The following is a 17,390-nucleotide window of genomic DNA, read 5'->3' as shown; positions in this document are numbered from 1 at the left end:
CTGAAAGAGAAAATGATCCCAAATTGAGTTCAGAATCGCCGAAAAGTCAAAATAAAAAATGATCCCGAACTGAGGCCAGAAAAGACAAGAACAAAAAATGATCCCAAATTGAGCTCAGAGTCGCCAAAAAGTGCTTCTTAAGGCCTAAATACAAAATGATCTCAAATAAAGCTCAGAATCGCCGAAAATAGCCTGGAAGTGCCAAAATAGAAAAGATCTCAAATTGGGCTCAGAATCGCCGAAAAGTGCTTCTAAAGGCTAAAATAGACAAAAACAAAAAATGATCCCAAATTGAGCTCAGAAACGCTAAAAAGTGTTACTAAAGGCCAGAAAAGGCCAAAATAGAAAATAATCCCAAATTGAGCTCAGAATTGCCAAAAAGTGCTTCAAAAGGCCAAAATAGAAAATGATCCCAAATTGACCAAAGTGTTTCTAAAGACGAAAAAAGGCCAAAATAAAAAATGATTCCGCACTGAGCTCAAAATCGCCGAAAAAACTCATCTAATGATTCCAAATTAAGCTCAGAATCGCCGAAAAGTGCTTCTAAAGGCCAAAAAAGACAAAAACAAAAAATGATCCCAAATTGAGCTCAGAAACGCTAAAAAGTGCTTCTAAAGGACAGAAAAGGCCAAAATAGAAAATGATCCCAAATTGAGCTCAGAATCGCCAAACAGTGCTTCTAAAGGCCAAAAAAGACAAAAACAAAAAATGATCCCAAATTGAGCTCAGAAACGCTAAAAAGTGCATCTAAAGGCCAGAAAAGGCCAAAATAGAAAATGATCCCAAATTGAGTTCAGAATCGCCAAAAAGTGTTTCTAAAGACCAGAAAAGACAAAAACAAAAAATGATCCCGAATTGAGCTCAGAATCGCCGATAAGTGCTTCTAAAGGCCAGAATAGAAAATGTCCCAAAATGAGCTCAGAATCGTCGAAAAGTCCTTCTAAAGACGAAAAAACGCAAAAATAAAAAATGATCCCGAACTGAGCTCAGAATCGCCGAAAAAAAAAGGCCAAAATAGAAAATGATCCCAAATTGAGCTCAGAGACGCTAAAAAGTGCTTCTAAAGGCCAGAAAAGGCTGAAAGAGAAAATGATCCCAAATTGAGCTCAGAATCGCCGAAAAGTGCTTCTAAAGACGAAAAAAGGACAAAATAAAAAATGATCTCGAACTGAGGACAGAAAAGACAAGAACAAAAAATGATCCCAAATTGAGCTCAGAAACGCTAAAAAGTGTTATTAAAGGCCAGAAAAGGCCAAAATAGAAAATAATCCACAATTGCGCTCAGAATTGCCAAAAAGTGCTTCAAAAGGCCAAAATAGAAAATGATCCCAAATTGAGCCCAGAAACGCCGAAAAGTGTTTCGAAAAAAAGACCAAAATAAAAAATGATTCCGAACTGAGCTCAAAATCGCCGAAAAAAACCCTTCTATGAGCCAGAAAAGGTCAAAAAAGAAAATGATTCCAAATTAAGCTCAGAATCGCCGAAAAGTGCTTCTAAAGGCCAAAAAAGACAAATACAAAAAATGATCCCAAATTGAGCTCAGACACGCTAAAAAGTGCTTCTAAAGGACAGAAAAGGCCAAAATAGAAAATGATCTCATATTGAGCTCAGAATCGCCAAAAAGTGCTTCTAAAGGCCAAAAAAGACAAAAACAAAAAATGATCCCAAGTTGAGCTCAGAAACGCTAAAAAGTGCATCTAAAGGCCAGAAAAGGCCAAAATAGAAAATGATCCCAAATTGAGTTCAGAATCGCCAAAAAGTGTTTCTAAAGACCAGAAAAGACAAAAACAAAAAATGATCCCGAATTGAGCTCAGAATCGCCGAAAAGTGCTTCTAAAGGCCAGAATAGAAAGGTCCCAAACTGAGCTCAGAATTGTCGAAAAGTCCTTCTAAAGACGAAAAAACGCAAAAATTAAAAATGATCCCGAACTGAGCTCAGAATTGCCGAAAAAAAAGGCCAAAAACAAAAAATGATCCCAAGTTAAGCTCAGAAACGCCAAAAAGTGCTTCTAAAGGCCAGAAGAGGCCAAAATAGAAAATGATCCCAAATTGAGCTCAGAATCGCCAAAAAGTGTTTCTAAAGCCCAGAAAAGACAAAAACAAAAAATGATCCCGAATTGAGCTCAGAAACGCTAAAAAGTGCTTCTAAAGGCCAGAAAAGGCCAATATAGAAAATGATCCCAAATTGAGCTCAGAATCGCCGAAAAGTGCTTCTAAATGCCAGAAAAGAGAACAAAAAATGATCCCAAATTGAGCTCAGAAACGCTAAAAAGTGCTTCTAAAGGCCAGAAAAGGCCAAAATAGAAAATGATCCCAAATTGAGTTCAGAATCGCAAAAAAGTGTTTCTAAAGGCCAGAAAAGACAAAAACAAAAAATGACTCCGAATTGTGCTTGAGCTTGAGCTTGATTGATCTCCACCGGTTGCCACTTCGTTACTGACCAGGATCAATTGGAGTTGAAAATCGAATTTAGTGATTCCTGGTTGGTATTTAGCTTTTCGATGTGCATCTCCAATAACTCCTGCATGCTGATCAGTACCGACGCCTGCCATTCCAGAACGTAGATCAAAGGAAGGAAGGAAAGGGGTGTTAGTTCGATACTTGTTGTTACTAGAGGCCAGATATACTCCTGCACACTCCACAAGCACCACGGGTATAGGAATTTTGTGTTAGTTGTTTGTCGCGTTTCTTCTCTACATACGATAAAACTCTTGGCGGTATTTATGGGCACTCGTCCACTAAGATACTTTTCGCGAACCTATCTTCTATGTATCTAAGACGTTTTGTTTCATTGATTAAGGATTTTAGGAGTACGACGGGAATTGAATGATGCTATATATTTTTTTTACGAGAAACTTAAATTTGAACACAAAACCTATTGCGCGAACAAAACAACTATTGGGCCAAAATAACTTGCAAGTAATAGGTGGTGCGCGAAGTATTCAGGTTTCTATCTATATTTTACGGCATTCCCTTAAATTAAAAGATATCTCATGTCCATTTCATGAAAAGTATTTCTGTGAATACTGTATATGCGAAATATCCTAACATCCGAATGTGAATCGTTTCCTAAAGTTTCGTTTATCTCGCGAGCTACCTCATCATACCCTCAATACTTACAATAATAATTGTGATTTGATACCTACTGAATTTATAAACTTGAAAACTCTCATGCATACAAAGCGTAACCGATGAGGATTATTATGTTTTGGCAAACGTTTGCACAGTTTTTCATTCATCTATCTCGAATCTAATCTAACTCTAATAGTTGCTCATTCAATCGAAACAGTGAAACTAGCTAAATGGAATCACATTTATTGTTTTCCGGCAGAATTTATATCTAGGTCAGACGCAAACAGAAGAAAAACCGACTCTCGACCTGACATTTTTTTAGTCAACGCAACACAAGAAAATATACATCTTGAATTTTAAAATTGGCAAAATGCATGCATTTCAAGCTCAAAAGTATATAAATGCGTATTGGCTCGGGTAACAATGTATTATTTCAAATCAATTGACAAAATGCCTAAACATTATTATGGTCAATATTTAATTTTTATCTATATTTCAAAAGCTAGAGAAGTTATAAAACAAAAACTTATCAGATCATCAGAAATCTGTCCGTGGACTCTGAAAGATATGCTCTGAACAGTAGGCGGCACTTGCTGGCACCAGCAGCAAAAATTTTGCATCCCAATACATAAAAAATAATAAACACAAACTCAGGTATTTGGCATGCCTGTTTCGACATTCATCACATATGTCAACCTAAGGCCGTTTACATACTGACGCGTTCCGCGTTGCGGAGACGATTCACCTCGCCGTGGGTTAATGTACAGCTCTACTTAGCGCTGTACATTAACCCACGGCAAGGCGAACCGTCTCCGCAACGCAGAACGCGCCAGTATGTCAACGGCATAACACTCACCAAAACAACCACAACACACTTCAAAGGCGTCAACAACTGTCAACAGTTTCTTCGCTCGGCGGAATTACATTTTTCATCAGACAAACACGAGAAGGTATTCCATTTTAAAGCCAGATCGGCAACACCATCAGATCTTACACATATAAGAAAAAAGAGCTCTTAAGACGCAACAATAGCACGTAATTTTCCAATTGATTTTTTTTCCAATTGAAATGTTGTCATATTGAAGATGGATGTAGTAATTTTCAGTCTAAATGAGCTATTAAAACATTCAGTTATAAAAGGGATACTTAGCTTCTGGTTTCCGAATGTTCAAAGGAGAAAAAGATTCTTAATAGTCGGAATACATTATCTGATTTCCGATTTCACTACCGAAATGCTTGACTTGTAGGTTACATGCTCTCGCTCCCGCTCTCTCTCGAACACTTTACATGAACTATCACCAAGGAAACGAGAAACAGCAGACATATTTTGGCATGTCGACAGAAGCAGCATCTTTAATTCAAATTTCCACTTGCAAGTTTGCTTGTCCTGACGAATTTCACGGGTGTCACACGCGGCGTACCGGACTTAATAAGCCTGCTTGAAATTATTGATTTTTTGACCCAAAAATCGTGGAAAAATCACTAATATTCGTAACGATTTTTAACGCGTTGCAGCCGTTCAGTACTGTGCTGCCAGATCCAAAGATGTCAATCCAAAAAATGATCCCAAATTGAGCTCAGAAACGCTAATAAGTGCTTCTACAGGCCAGAAAAGGCCGAAATAGAAAATGATTCCAAATTGAGCTCAGAATTGCCAAAAAAATGCTTCTAAAGGCCAGAAAAGACGAAAACAAAAAATGATCCCAAATTGAGCTCAGAAACGCTAAAAAGTGCTTCTAAAGGCCAAAATAGAAAATGATCCCAAATTGAGTTCAGAATCGCCGAAAAGTGCTTTTAAAGGCCAGAAAAGACAAAAACAAAAAATGATCCCAAATTGAGCTCAGAAACGCTAAAAAGTGCTTCTAAAGGCCAGAAAAGGCCAAAATATAAAATGATCCCAAATTGAGCTCAGAACAGCGAAGGAAAAAAATCACCTCTAGCGATTAATGAATAGACATAAAACAAGCCTAAGATGCGTTGAAATCGTCGTCAGTATGCGAAAAACAAAGTATCGGTGCTGGTGCACTCTCTTTGCTTTCCTCTTCACGATGTATTTCTATTCATTAGTGTACACTACACTACGTGGTTCTCAATGTGCACAACTCGGTATATGGAGTTATTCGTCTCTGTTGCACAGAGGGATCAGAACTTGTTATATACTTATTCATTTGACTCATGAATATGATGAATATGACAGTGTATGCCCTCCTACTCTCGCTTAAACTCAACCGCTGCCGAAGTGGTCCCTTCCCCCACACATTCCCTCTCACCGCACCCGACCACTGCTGCTGTTCAGGTGACATGATATTCTCCTGTTGCTATCCTTTCTTCCCCTAACTACCGGCCTATGGAGAGACAAACGCAACGATCGAATCGCTTCTCAGAGCTGATGTAGTCTAGTCATGTGTTTGTTTTCTCCCAGAAACCTATGCACCATATCATCATTTCATTATGGGTTGAGAGGATTCAAGTTTAGTCCCGGCCTGTACACTTCGTGAAGTGCACAAGTGATGAATAAACGACGATTGCATCATATTCGTTTCGTTTCCATCACTGGCTCAGAATAGCCAAAAAGTGCTTCTAAAGGCCAGAAAAGAAAAAAACAAAATATGATCCCAAATTGAGCTCAGAATCGCTAAAAAGTGCTTCTAAAGGCCAGAAAAAGCCAAAATAGAAAATGATCCCAAATTGAGCTCAGAATCGCCGAAAAGTGCTATTAAAGGCCAGAAAAGACAAAACCAAAAAATTATCCCAAATTGAGCTCAGAAACGCTAAAAAGTGCTTCTAAAGGCCAAAATAGAAAATGATCCCAAATTGAGCTCAGAGTCGACAAAAAGTGCTTCTAAAGGCCAGAAAAGACTAAAACAAAAAATGATGCCAAATTGAGCTCAGAAACGCTAAAAAGTGCTTCTAAAGGCCAGAAAAGACATAAATAGAAAATGAACCCAAATTGAGCTCAGAATCGCCGAAAAGTGCTTCTAAAGGCCAGAAGAGACAAAAACAAAAAATTCTCACAAATTGAGCTCAGAAACGCTAAAAAAGTGCTCCTAAAGGCCAAAAAATAAAATGATCCCAAATCGAGCTAAGAATCGCCGAAAAGTCTTTCTAAAGACGAAAAAAGGCCAAAATAAATAAATGATTCCGAACTGACCTCATAATCGCCGAAAAAAACCCTTCTATGAGCCAGAAAAGGCAAAAAAAAGATCCCAAATTAAGCTCAGAATCGCCGGAAAGTGCTTCTAAAGGCCAGAAAAGACAAAAACAAAAAATGATCAGAAATTGAGCTCAGAAACGCTAAAAAGTGCTTCTAAAGGCCAGAAAAAGCTAATATGGAAAATTATCCCAAATTGAGCTCAGAGTCGCCATAAAGTGCTTCTAAAGGCCAGGAAAGACTGAAACAAAAAATGATGCAAAATTGAGCTCAGAATTGCCTAAATAGAAAATGATCCCAAATTGAGCTCAGAATCGCCGAAAAGTCTTTCTAAAGATGAAAAAAGGCCAAAATAAAAAATGATTCCGAACTGAGCTCAGAATCGCCGAAAAACCCTTCTATGAGCCAGGAAAGGCAAAAAAAAGAACCCAAAATATGCTCAGAATCGCCAAAAAGTGTTTCTAAAGGCCAGAATAGAAAATGTCTCAAATTGAGCTCAGAATCGCAGAAAAGTGCTTCTTAAGGTCAGGAAAGACGAAAATAAAAAATGATTCCAAATTGAGCTCAGAAACGCTAAAAAGTGCTTATAAAGGCCAGAAAAGGCCAGAATAGAAAATGTCCCAAATTGAGCTCAGAATCGCCGAAAAGTGTTTCTAAGGCCAGAAAAGGCTAAAATAAAAATTGATCCCAAATTGAGCTCAGAGTCGCCGAAAAGTGCCTCTGAATAGAAAATGATTCCAAATTGAGCTCAGAATCGCCGAAAAGTGCCTTTAAAGGCCAAAAAAGGCCAAAACAAAAAGTGATCTTAAATAAAGCTCTGATTCGCCGAGAAGGGCTTTTGAAGGTCAAAATAGAACATGATCCCAAGTTGAGCTCAGAATCGCTTGAAAGTGCTTCTAAAGGCCAGAAAAAAAAACCTCAAATGAATAAAACGATTTCATTTCCATTTCACGCTTCACCTGGTCCACAATTCATTTGTGCAATCAAATGAATCAGGCTTCACAAATTAATTTTCAATTGAAAATCTTCAGGCGATAGTGACGCTGTTTCGAGCATTTTGTGAAAACTTCTCAAACGTTTCTGCATTGATTATTTTAACAGTGAAGGCTCGAAAAAGAAAGAAATGATTTTAATTGGAAGTGAAAGTTAGCAGCATCACTATCGCCTGACGATTTTCAATTCGAAAACTTATATCTAATGACGTAATGTGGTGCTATTTTCAATTCACACATTAAAGAAAATAAAGAGTCATTTTTTCTGTATATACTTCCACAGTGCGACCAGATGTGTTGAGCTATTGCACTTCTATCATTAGCAAGACCGCTATTGAATAGTGGCATGCTTATATTGATATCCGTGTTTGTGTGTCTTATGATTTTAGCCTTCCTTTAACAAGCTTTCTGCTCTTGATAGCGAAAATGTACATAGTGATTCGATGACAGTACCCGAAAGAAATCAAATGGAAATGGAACTTCGCGAATCGAAAGTTCCATTTTTCTGCCTCGAAAATATGGATTCCTGATAAGAATCGAAATGTCTTAAATAAAACCGACAGACCGTTTACTTATATTATTAAGTTTTTACATAATCGTTTTGATAAATTTGACCGATTTATAACACTTGGCATCACGTGAGCTGGTCGAAAATGAATCGCCATATTTTTAAGCTGATCCTGAATTATGTAACTTTTAGACGATAAATCAGGAATGAAAAGAAATATTTGACATTATGTAATGATAATTGATGACAAAAGTGAAACAACGCTCAAATTGTGAAGTGTTAAATTGTTTGTTAAAAATATTGCATGAAACGGTCTCGATTGCACCATCAGGTGGATTAAAAACAAGTTTCCCGTTCGTCACACGTTGAATAAGAGCAAAAGTTGGCAATGAAGCGTCGCGAAAAAAATCGTAAAAACTTTGACAATGATTGCGGTAGTATAATCAATACTACCCAATATCACTTTCAATCAAGTATAGTTTCGACGAAAACATAGAAAAAAAACTCTACCTCAATTCATCTTCCGGTACTATTCAAATCGAATCGAAACCAACCGAACGTACCGCGCTCTGCTGTGATCAAAGAAATTCGCGAAAGTTGAATGGTGAATCTGATAGAGATTGCATAAGATTCTTTTCCTCGTATTATAGATGAATACCGACTTGTGGGCAGCAATCGAGACGGCTTACGACCGTAAGAGCCTTCGGGAGGCTTAATAGGATTTCTGCCGGGGAAGAAAGGTAATTTGGGGTAACGAGATTTGAGTCGATAAATTGCCTAGTGTGTTCGGCTGTTGGGGTGGAACCGGAAGGCGAACAAAAAGAAACAGAATTGATACCGTTGCTTACCTTCCTTGGTGTGAATCGAGTTTTGGTGAGTTACATTGTTTGATGTGTAGAGCTGAAAAGAAAAGCAAATAGAAAGTATTTCCATTAATATTATAAATATTATAAAACGGTTCGTACAAATGAGACACTGCATAGTCATAATCGTATTAATATTGCTTTGGGGAAATTAACATCTTAAGCATGAAAATTCTCAATCAAGCTCGACTCCACAGAAAACAAGCTGCTCAAAGGATAATACCCGTTTCCTTCTGCACACTCAGCAATGAGCTTCGAATGTGTTTTAGAGTTTGAAATGATTTTCCAGAATCATGGGCATTGCGATGAAGAAGAGCATCGTCGTTGACCTTATTGTACAACGCCTTCCAGCTCGAAAGAGCCATCTGGGACATCCGAGCTATGTGACGGCACCAACGATACTTATCGCTGTTATCATCACCATCACTTTCTACTGATTGCCTGTTGGCTTAGCAGAGGTGGATACCATCCCAGGGCTCGTCGTCTTGGTGCAGATGCTTCTGATCAGTGACATACGACGAGTGAGAATTGCTGCTGCCTATGCTGTTTGTAGAGGATTTTATGGGAGCTAGTCATTGTCAGTTGTTGTACAATTCTTTATCCGGGTGTATATGCTGTACTGTACGAGAAACGGCTGTAAGCGAATACTCTTAGTGAAATTAATCACATGTTGAGAATGAGCATTGGTTGGTCCGGTTTGTCCAATATTGATTGTTCCGAGAAAGCTGCTTTCCGGATTGAAAGTGCACAAGATTAACTTGGAAGCTAAACTGATGTAGCTTCTGATCGTCCCTTATCTAGAGGCTGAGTGGTGTGATTAAGTACATCAAAGCTGGATAAACAGTTTTAAAGTTCATTGGAAGTTGGTCGAAACTCTTGTCCTCGTTCAGATAGAAAATTCAATAATTTTCATTTCGATCTTTTGTGTCCAACAGTACTTATTGAAAACTTATTCGCAGTCAATATCCATCCTTCAAAATGTTTCACCAGAAAAAAGAACTTCCCGTCACACCGCGGGTACTGAGACATAGTAAATGACAAGTTTAATGACCTCCACCCACCAAAACCGAGCACTTTCAGCAAGCCAAGTACGTCGATGTCGGTTTCTGAGTTTCTCATCATAATTTTAATTTTAATTTTAATATCATTTATTTAAATTAATTATCTTCATTAGGCGCCTCATTTAGTAGTCCTGACAGATTGCCATCACACTGTGCCTGGAGCGTGCAGGGCCGCAATGATCAGCTTCAAATTGTTGCGGAACACCCGGCTCGATGTGACCCGCCACTAGCGTACCGGCCGGTTGGATGTTTTCATATTTTGTCAATTAGCATTTGACTATCGGGTAATTTATGAATCGATAGCAAAAACCATCACCGAAGCCTTCAATCAATATCGCATTCATTTAAATTGGGCTCAAAATTACTCTAAACGTTCACAAAGAGGCAAACACAATCCGGAATCGACGATTGATAAAAGTACTTTAACAATTCAATCAACGGCTACCCTTCGGGTTCGTAAAATGCCCTAAGTTATTCACTTTCGAGTGTTTTTCACCCCGATGTGGTTGGAAAATGCCGAGAAGGAACATCATTATGTATGATAAGTGAATCTCGGAAAAAAGCAATCGACGAAGACGCCGGAGCGTAACAGCGTTGATTAAATTCAGAAAATAACATTTTCCAGTCTGGTGGACCGCAAGTAGGGTAAAATGAAACGCATATATTAAGGTGTGCATCCCGAAAATTAAACCCATACATGCACAAGCAGCTGCATCCATGATTACAGCTGTTAATTTGAAAATTTCAATTAAAATTGAATTAACCGCGCTTCTCGAGTACTGTAGCGCCTCTAGTAGTCGTAAAGAGAAACTAATAAAAGCATTAGGATCCGAAAAAATGGAATGATTTTAAGAAGTAAAAATTTCTTCAGAATTGATAAACACGTTCGAAAGTTATCTATGTTGGGATGACTGTAAAGCTTTTAAAATTTTCTGCAATCGACGAAAAATTAGCAATTCCTTCCAATACGACTATTTGTTTATATGTGCATTTCCATAAAAACAGGCTACCATTGCTACCAACACCATTGTGAAGGTGTTTCTAGAAGGTGGAGATGTCAATTATTGTTATTTTTTCAATCACGACTCATTTTGAGAAGGGCTTATAAAAAAAGCTATTGGAAAATTACAAATATTTTTAATTTTGGATGCGTGTTCAAGATTACACAATTAAATGACACTACGAAAATTTTACAAATAATTCAAAAGTTACGTCTATACATCGCCTGCCTGATTCGCAGGTAAATCGAATTAAATAAAATGACGAACAACAGTCATTGTACGCAATTCGTGCCCTAACGATGTGTTATGTATCTTGGTTTGCACTTTTCAAAAGTTGATAGTAAAATTTTTAGTGGAACTCAACTAGCTTTTACTGAAAAACGCTACTCACCAAGATTTTGTAGATTAAAAAATTACATCATTTAAAAAAAATACTATCATTAAACTGTCAAAGTCGTGTCAATTACATTGCAACAAAGTGAAAGCCGGCAATTGATATTGACATTGATAAACATCCATACAGTTCTATCATGGAGCCTCAACCATCTACATCAGAGTACGGATACAAACATTCCCCCAAACGGAAGAAGACATCATTTGCTGCCACAATCGCATAATCACATTTCCAAGAGAGCAATAAACTCGAAAATGATTGAGCGCATAACATTGAGTTAGTTTTCAAAGGCGTCACTGGAACCAACATGTCATCGATATTGTCAGCAAATCTCCGTTAGGGAAAAATACTTCAAAAAGAAGTGTTAAAATATTGTCGATGTTGATGCGGTAAGTTACTCAGATATTACACATTTTCATAAATCTATGATTTGAAATTATTGAAAATAAATAAAATAAAATAATTTTTTAAATTTGAAATCGAAACATCTCGAAATTGGATGCTTGACTTGAACTTGACTTGAAGTGACCACTAAAATTATTTCACATGTTGGGAGTACGATTTTTCTTAAAAAAAGTTGGAATTTAATTTTTATCAATATTTTTGTGTATTTAAGATAGGAAATTATTGCCTTCTGCAAATTTCATGTTTTATAGAACTGTCGAAAACTACAAACTCCAACATGCAAAGTAGGAAAAGTTCTTATCGCGGCGCCATCTTCGCGGCCAAATGGCGAGTTAAATCGAGCATAAAATTGGAACTGGCATAAAGTTAATTAATGCTTTGTTGAGAGTGTTTCATTAATGAGTCACTCAAAAAAATGATCACAGGCTGCATAATTATTATTGTGCCTTATAGGTAGGTATTTACGATACTTCTTATCGAGTTGGGAACGTGAAGGGAACGTAATCACGAGAAACACGAGAAAAAAATGTGAAGTGGAATCGATTTAAAAATATACACTCGAAAACATCTGCAGGACTAAGGCGACAAGTGGGCGTGGCTACGCACACGATATTATGAAAGACAGTAAGAAAAGGTTGGATTGCGCTGCGCGTTGTTATTTCAAGTATATCCTTTTCCGACCGGGCCCATAGATTTGCGTAGGTAGAAGGTGACTCAAACAAAACCTTCTCACTTTCTCGCTTTTCAAGCGTCCTATTCATTGTTTTATTTCTCACAAAGCTAGTGTCAACATCAATGCTGCTACGAAAAATAAAAATCTGGAGCAAGGAAGTGTATTTATGTAGGAATTGCTTCGATGTAGGTTTTGTTATCCGTCATTTTCTACCTACACAATTGTGTGAGCTCGGTCGGAAAGGGATAAAGACGAACGTTGCGTGCGAAGTTCATTAGTTTTCCGTTAGCTGTTTACCCATCAACAAACCTATGATTAAGATGGCAGTGATAGAAAAGACACTAAAATTGTTTTCCACTAGATGCGTCCATATTTTAAGATAGATTAATGCAATTACACGACTCGAAAAAATCGTTTGATAAATCACAATGGTGTGTCACAATATAAAGACACAGTTTTGAACACAGTATAGAGATAGAGACGGGGAAATGGTGAAGAAATTGAAACATTTTGCGTTGCTTTTGCCGCCTGCGGTCAAAAAAAATGGACACTAAGGAGAAAAGCGAGATTTCAAAGTTTTCTTCATCATTTAATAATTGTTACACAAAAACGCTGTTAATACTTTATAACAGTAATGATTAAATCGCAAGCTTTCGAATTGTCTCAAGATGGCAAAACGCCCCAGATGCATTATAATATGTCCCAATGCAAAAGGCTAATATGCCCCTTCTACAGCTAATTACGCGAAGTGAAACAGCGCTCGAAGTCTCAGAAGTAAACGCTAAAGGAATGGAACACATCAGCCTGACTAGAGGTGGAAAAGAAAACAATAAAAGAAAACAATAAATATTTAATCAAATTAACCAATTCTTACTCTCTCTCTTCATTTCATACAGCTGATTACAGGTGCACTTGGGATATAGGAGTAACTAGTAGAAAAAAACCTAAATTAATCCACCTAGCGGTCAGACCCAGCCTTTCTCATTCAAACTTTTATTTGTAAAAATAGATTTACATGAACGCTTCAATCCAATAAATGTGTATTCACTTTTTGGGTTCTAAAATAATGATGTTGTAATAGAAGTATAAAATATGAAATTTGACGTAATGTAAATGCTCAAGAAATAGCAAAATAAAAGAAATGACTCTAAATTTCGAACAATTTAATCACGAGCGATACCGGGAACATTCAACTGGTACGATACCACATTTAAATTATGTTGTGGCCACATGTATTGATCAAAGCAGGTATAGTTTTAAATAGCCTTTGAATTTCTTTTCTTCTCATAACTTTTGAACCACATATCAAATTGTTATGAAGTTTGTTATTTGTAAGTTTGAGAGATGACTCGTTCGTATGACACTAGTTATGTTCAAATAAGTCGTGTAATCTTTGAGATAATAGAATTCCGTTGTTTTATTAACAATTCAATACATAACGGTTGCTTAGCTCGATTATAATCAAATGAAATGGGAACGTATAGGGCAGCCAAACTTTGAAACCACGTGTTAAATCATAATTAATCAGTTAACCCTCAACAAGCCCGTTCATCCGATAATACTATTGATCTAATCGGTTGTGTACTTTCTGAGATAATGATGTTTCGTGATTTTCACAATTCGGTACATTACAGACGAAGTTACAGTTCGATTACAGTAAAATTCAATAGGGTGTTATGAGTTAGCTAGACCTTTCATTTGACACTGATTTCGTGAAAATCGGGTCAGCCATCTCTGAGAAAAGTGAATGAGTTTATTCTTCGGAATATGTTTCTTTTCATAGCTAGATTTCACATTTTTGAACATAACAGGAAAAGTAATAGTCCGATTGCAAAAAAAAAATCAATAGGGTTGTATGGGGTAACTAGACCTTTCATATGACACTGATTTTGTGGAAATCGGTCCAGTCATCTCTGAGAAACATGAGTGAAATTAAACAGTCTTCAGAAGACGTTTCTTTTCATAAGTTTTGCACCACATCTTCAATCTATATCAAATTCAAAAGTTAAGGGTTTTTAGGATAGCCCGTTCATTTGATGCCAATATTGTTCAAATCGGTTGTGTACTTTCTGAGATAATGAAGTTTCGTGATTTTCATATTTTGGTACATTACAGAAAAAGTAACAGACCGATTACATTGAAATTCAATAGAGTGTTATGAGGCAGCTCGACCTTTCATTTGACACTAATTTTGTGGAAATCGGTTTAGCCATCTCTTCAGAAAAGTGAGTGAGTTTAAGTAGTCTTCGGAATATGTATCTTTTCAAAGCTGGATTTCACATTTTTAAACATAACAGGCAAAGTAATAGTCCGATTGCAAAAAAAATCAATAGGGTCTTATGGGGTGATTAGAACTTCCAAATGACACTGATTTTGTGAAAATCGGTTCAGCCATCTCTGAGAAACATGAGTGAGATTAAACACTCTCCAGAACACGTTTCTTTAAATAATTTCTGAACCACACGTTCAATCTTCATGAAAATCTAAAGTTAAGGTATTTTCAAACATAACCTCTAAACTAAAAATACGATTGCAATGAAATTCAATAGGGTTTTATGGGGTAACTAGACCTCTCATTTGAAATTTATTTCATGAAGATCGGTCCAGCCATCTCTGAGAAAAACGAGTGAGATTGGGAGAGCGTTGCACACACACACATACCCACACATACGCATACACACACATACAGAAAATGCTCAGCTCGTCAAACTAAGTCGATTGATATACGAGATTCGACCCTTTGGAGCACTTTTATACCTTTGGTTTTTCCAGTGATTGCTATACCTTTCTAGGAGAAAGGCAAATCCTCAAATAACTAGTAGAAAAAAAACTTGCGAAATGCTGCAAGGAATTAGGTCTTAAGCAGTTCAAATCGAAGTTTATTTTCTGCTGCTAGTAAGAACTGTCATACTTGACTAGAAGGTTTGTTTGAATTGCTAGGGATTCCTGATAGTCTCATATCTTATTTTTTGCCTACTCCCGAATAAATGCTTTATACCTGTGTATCCTATGTGACTAATGACAGTTATACTTCCGGTAGGCGTGTCGCTGTGCACTCGAGCGAACAAAGCAACAACAACAAAAATCGTTTACAGAGTCGAAACGTTTGTATACTTTAGTGTCGGCTATGCTGGCGAACGTACATTGCAAGCACATGATAGGTTGAACTATCATCACTTGTCTATGAATTTTAACCTCTTTGCTACGAAAAAATGTTTCAAAAATTAATTTCATAAGCTAGAGAAATTTGTTCTCTATCCAACGAGATATCAATGACTAAAATCCGTTCAGTCGTAGCAAAATGGTAAGCATTTGGAATCTTTCTTTCAACCGTTTCACTCTGTATTAATTTCGATATTTTGGAATGGAACCCTATTAAAGTAAGAAGTATTCTACGGCAAAATTGCACATATTGTCACTGAAAACTGCTCTATTGGTTCGCATTTCACTATTTTTTGTATTAATTATGCGTTTTTTTTATTGGGAAATATGATCCCTTTTTCTGTTCAGTTTTTATCGACTTACGGTAGCTCGTCTTAACCCCCTGATGCCCAAGTTAATTTTTAGACGGACTTCGAATAAATCCCTATGCATCTTCATAAACATTTTCTAGGCATTGATTGAAGCTTTTTAAAGGTGTGACTGAAGACCATCTAAAGGCGGCACTGGGCACTAGAGGGTTAATAACTTTGGATCGTAAGGTTTTTTTAGTTTGTCGCTATGTGACATATTTTCAGAATTGGTAGTTGGTGTTTAAGTTTTTTCTGTCAGCCTTAGTCAGTAGCTTCAAATAATTTATGACAAAATTTTGTTCCTTATAAATTCATTTAAATGATCGTATGCATGAATTAATATTATTACTTTCGTTTCTGGGATGCACTCGTCTGTAGAATGGTCAAATACAATTTTTTTTCGTAAACGGATCATGCCCAAAGGTCAGAACCAAAACTAGACGCCATTTTAAAATGAACCAAACCATGCAAAATATTCACAAACAATCCCACAAAAATAAAAAAATATATGGAAAAACTTAGGAATCGAACAGATTTGAAAAAGTGCAGAAGAGTGGTTTTGTAGCTTGAAAAAGTCATTTTTACATAAATCATGTTTGGGCAACCTGAAAACGATTTTCTAGAAAGTCGGAATGTTCTACAAAAATGCTATAAATAACATTATCTTTCAATTTAGGGCTGAGCACCTTGACTTTTTCAACATCGTTTTTTTTTGGGACAGCCTACTGTTCATTTGTATCGAAGACCTCCCTTACATTCCAGAGTACGGAGGTCAAACCACTATAGAAATTTGTGTTTGATTTGTATAGGAGCCCGCCCATCTAGAAAGGAAAGGGGTGTCGAACCACCATGGAAATATTTTTTGTTCCAAAAAACCTCAACATGCCAAATGTACTTATTTACTTGATTAGTTATTTTATTCACATAGAGTAATCGCTCCATTATTCATGTGGACAGCTAGGTGCACCTATATTCATCTTATTTCTCTCATTTGTCTAATTTACTGTAAAATTTCTACAAAGTTGTGAAAATAGTTCTATTTGCTTCTCGATTTTGTCAAGTGATTGAAAGTTTCACGTTGAAAATATGGTAAAATTTGACGATAAATAGACCAAAAAGGCGTGATGAGATTAATTTAGGTACTTAGATGAATATAGGAGCGATTACCCTATATACTTGATGAGTTCTTGAGTTGTAAAGAACTTCGATTTTCATTTGTATTAACCCGCTCCTTCAGAAGTGGGAGAGGTGTCGAACCACCATGAAAATTTTTCTTGCTCTCAAAAACATCAACATATCAAATTTGGTTCCATTTACTTGATTATTTCTCGAGATGTGCAGAAATTTGTGTTTCATTTGTATGGAAACCCTCCCTTCCATAAAAAAGTGGGGTGACGAACTATTATGAACATATTTGGTAGTATATGTATAGATCAATAGATCAATGATGTTCAAATAAGTTGCGTAGTTTTTAGGATAATAAAGTATCGTGGTTTTCACATTTTGATACATAACAGATAAAGTTACAGTCCGTTAGATTTCAATGAGAAGCTATGGGGCAACTAGACTATTTATTTGACACTAATTTCATAAAGATCGGTCGGTTTTGCCAGTGATTGCTATACCTTTCTAGTAGAAAGGCAAAAACTTTTCTGAAGACTGAAAATCGATTGGATAGAGTGTCAGATCACTGACATCGGTGTTGTGTATTTGTTTGAAATTTTGTGCCATAAGTTTATCCAAGTGCTACTTGAATCT

At 36.7% G+C, this 17,390-nt stretch overlaps 1 protein-coding gene across 1 annotated transcript in view; it reads right to left on the bottom strand.

Moving 5' to 3' along the window:
- LOC129718259 (uncharacterized) overlaps window positions 1–17,390 on the bottom strand; it is a 220,933-nt gene that overhangs the window by 144,620 nt on the left and 58,923 nt on the right. Inside the window, exon 2 of the mRNA XM_055668853.1 lies at window positions 8,572–8,623. The gene's annotated coding sequence lies outside the window, so the exon portion shown is untranslated. The remainder of the gene's footprint in view (window positions 1–8,571; window positions 8,624–17,390) is intronic.

The sequence above is a fragment of the Wyeomyia smithii genome, chromosome 1, assembly GCF_029784165.1.
Source record: "Wyeomyia smithii strain HCP4-BCI-WySm-NY-G18 chromosome 1, ASM2978416v1, whole genome shotgun sequence".
NCBI classification, from domain to species: domain Eukaryota; kingdom Metazoa; phylum Arthropoda; class Insecta; order Diptera; family Culicidae; genus Wyeomyia; species Wyeomyia smithii.
This window is presented reverse-complemented; position numbering and strand designations above follow the sequence as displayed.